General features: G+C 29.9%; 1 long non-coding RNA gene across 1 annotated transcript; it reads left to right on the forward strand.

Moving 5' to 3' along the window:
• Window positions 1-1,559: 1,559 nt before the first annotated feature.
• Window positions 1,560-2,408, forward strand: LOC107963476 (uncharacterized). The gene is made up of 2 exons (XR_001701932.2): window positions 1,560-1,846; window positions 2,135-2,408. It is a non-coding gene; the product is annotated as an uncharacterized lncRNA (long non-coding RNA).
• The last annotated feature ends 1,545 nt before the right edge of the window (window positions 2,409-3,953 follow it).

The raw sequence follows: 3,953 nt of genomic DNA on the forward strand, positions 1-3,953 counted from the left end.
AATAACTTGAAATGGATATTGAGATTCTCTTGTTCCAAAGAAATAAAATATCATATTCAGCACGTTAGAATACGACATTTCAAACCTTCGATACCAAGATCATCTCATGATTTCCAAAATTCATGCATTGAAATTTTAAAAGGATATTTGGCTATTTGGTCAAACAAAAAAATCGAAACCCAGCAGTTAGAGCACGATTTCTCGAATTCCCAAATGCGAAATATTCCCTTATTTTGAGAAAATTTCAAATAAAGCGATTATAAACTGACTTGAGACACATTTTTTTGGTTTGTTTGAAGTAAAAAAATGTCCAATTTTGGACAAATAAGTTGGAAATCTCAATTACAATGCAATACCTGGAAATGAAAGGCAAAGTTACAAACGTGAACAATACATGGATAAGATAATATACAAATGAATTGCAATAATATAAAAGATACAAATCTATAAATCAAAATATACTCAACGTCAATAATCTCATAACATGCTCTATTCAAATACCAACATTTATAATTTAAGATTAATGAAATATAATTTTAAAAAAAAGCAAATAAAAATGTATCAAGCTTTCAAATAAATATGAATAATGTAAAAAAATGTAGAAGAAAAGGAATTTAAAATTGACAATATAAAAAAAATTAAGATAAATTATATGTATAGAAATTTTAAAGTAATTAATACATATAAAAATTTGAAATAAATCATAAGAATAAGAATAACAAGAAATCATATGTAAAATAATAATATATAAATTAATTTTTAAAATAAGCATTATGCAAGTAAAGAACTAAAGTAAGTATGAACAAAACAATATATATATCTAAATAAATAATATACATAAATTAAATTAAAAAATAGTTTAATATAAATAATATATATAAAAGTAATAATGTAGAAGAGTATTTGAAATAAACACCATACAAATCTTTAAAACAAAGAAATATAAAAGAGAATTTTAAAATAAATGAACTATATAATAAAGCAATTTAAAAAATGTACCAATGAAAGTATATAAAAAAATAGCGAACTAAACTAATGTAAAATCAATGAAATAGTTCAAAATAATATGTTAAAATAATTTTAAAAATTGAGTAATAAATAACTTAAAAAGAATAAAACAATTACATAAACTAAAATAAAATAACTCAATTGAAATAAAAACAAAATCAAAAGGATACTTTATAAACAAATCAAATTATTAACACAGAGTCAAAGACTAAAATAAAATACGCACAAACAAACGAGGATTAAAAATGCAAATATCCCAAATCCCAAAACGAGGCGCTTGGACGCAGACTAATTTGAAACAGTGTGCAAGTCCCAAGGAAAAATTAACAATGCAAAAGAAACCAAAATAGGGCTCAATCAAATGATAGTGCAAAATAGAGGGACTAATCGTACGAATATCCCTTTACCGCAGGAACGCGAGGATCCTGAGGGCGATCGAGTCGGGTCACAAGTCAGAGGCTCAAAACGGTGTCGTTTTGGCCTCTGAGAATACCCTTCGAAACAGCGTCGTTTTCCCTTTACTATTTAAATCAAAATTTTGTTTTAAAATCATTTTAACCCTTGTTTTTTTTAAAAAAAAAACCCTAAAACTTTAAAGCTCTCCCCATTTCCTCCATTTTCTTCCAGTCGAAAGGGCCACCATTTGTATTCTCAACCGCCGCCGTGGCCAGCGGCCGGTGTTGCTGAAAATGAGCTTTTAAGCTCCACTTTTGAAGCCCTTTTGAAGGCTAGACCCTCAGCAACTAAAGAAAAAGAGGAAAAGAGCTCTCAGTCCCTTTGTCGAACCCGATTGCAACGACGGAGAAGGCCCTCCGACGGCGCGATTAAGAGGATTTAGGTGAGCGATTTCTTCCCTTTCTTATTACTTTTCACACACCGAAATAAAATTAAAAAAAAACTTGAAAAGTAAACCAATTGAAAATCACCTTTAATCTTTGAATAATTTCTTTGTTTGCTTTGTATTCGAAAAAAAATCCAGAGAGATTTACAGATTACATTCGATTCTTTTTATAGCCGAATGAAGGATAAAAATAAAATAAAATAAATCAAAGAAATCTTTTTTCTTTTTAGATCTTTCTGTTAAACATTTGCTGTCAATTTACTGTGGCTTGTTAGTTTGTTGCAGGTACAGAAGGAGCTAGCTGGAGGAACGGAGGTGCACGAGGTGGCACGCGTTGAGGTCTTGCGGCGTTGGTCTCGCTAGGGTTTGCTGAAATGTTTTTTTAGTTTTGGGCTGGAATTTTGGGTTAGGGTTAGATGAATTTGGGTTGTTTTATGTAATTGGGTTGGGACTTTTGTTTGGGTCAATGTAATGAGCTAAGGGGTTAAGTTTATTGGGTCTGTTGGGCCATTATATTATGGACATTTGAACTTTACATAATAATTTTTATTTTGGTTTATTTTTGTTTTTATTTTCTAGTTTTTTTTTGGATTCTAAGGGCCCGGGCAGATTAGGCCAATTACACACATATCAATCAAATTTTGTTTTAACCATTAAAAGCATCATGGAGTTTGGCTCATAACGTAAACTAAAACCTACTCCATCATCACTATCTAAGCTTATGCAGCTTGGTCTGTCTGCTAAATAATTGCTTGAGAGAACTACATAAAAAAATTAGAGTGAGCAAAACTTGATTCGACTTGAAAAAATAAAAGAAATTTGAATTTCGAGTTAACCGAATCGAGTTATTCAAATTATTCGAGTAAACTCAAATAAGTAATTCGACTTCCGAGTTTGAATCGAGTTGAATTTTACAATTCGAATAACTCGAATAATTCAAATAAAAAATTGGTGTAAATACTCTTTTGGTCCCTGTCAAGTTTGAAAATGAGCAAATTGGTCTCTCTCAACAAAAATTACAAAAAAAACATCAAAATAATTTCCAAAGATTCAACATAATTTTTAAAATTCAAAATATTTATAAAAATTTCAAAACTTATATATTTAAATCTAAAAATTATTTGATGGGAAGAAAGAATTTATGGGTGAAACAATGGCTACAACTGCAAGCACTATTTCATTGCCCTACCTACCTATTTTCAGAGTTGGCAAAGTTTAGAACAAAAGTATTGGGCCAATTATTTTGAAGATATTTGGATCATTAAAGCCCAACACATGAAGACAAAATTAGTTAAAATTGAAGACTTTAAGATTGGTTTATTGCGGATTAAGACTAGTTACTTGCAAAACAAGTAAAACCACTTTCTATAGTTGAAAACTTTGGATTACACCAGAACTCTTATGGAAGTATTATCTTATGTTGATTTTTAGCTTCACTTTATAAAAAAGTGATCCGATTATAACTATTATGTAAATAAAACTTAAGTAGAATATAAACTTAAGTTTTGCCTAGGTTAAAGGTAATTGAGAGAGAATGAGTCTTTGAGGGAGAAAAAATTTGTTCAAGTTAGGAACATGAATGTGTGCATTGTTTTTATAAGCAAGCAAGAGTCTCTTGAGTTGCAAACCTAAGCTTACGAGGGGGAAGCTTAGTGGGAGAGTGATCTAGCCTTTGTACAACGATGAGGCCGCTAAATTGGTGAGTATTAGACCAGTGATAGGACTTAAATCATTGGTTATACTGTGAGAAAGATAGTGGAATGTTGTTTTGGGCAAGGCTCCGCAAACGTAGACTGATGTTGAACTGTATAAGCAATCTCATTGTTCTTTATTTTCTACACACTTTTGGTTTCGTGGTTGAAATTGTGGCCACAGTTCTAAGCATTATTTTAGCCACTGTTTCTATTTTAAAAAGTAAGTACCCCTCGTTTCTACAGAAATAACTAGATATGTTTCATATAATTATCTATAAACATTAAACAATATTGAAACCATCAATGTAAACTTATGACCCAAAATGTCAAAATAAATTTATTTTAAAGGATCATAACTCTTTATTCAAAAATTATAAAAAGTGAATGCATTTTATTACATATGTAAGATT

This window comes from Gossypium hirsutum, chromosome A05 (assembly GCF_007990345.1).
Source record: "Gossypium hirsutum isolate 1008001.06 chromosome A05, Gossypium_hirsutum_v2.1, whole genome shotgun sequence".
NCBI classification, from domain to species: domain Eukaryota; kingdom Viridiplantae; phylum Streptophyta; class Magnoliopsida; order Malvales; family Malvaceae; genus Gossypium; species Gossypium hirsutum.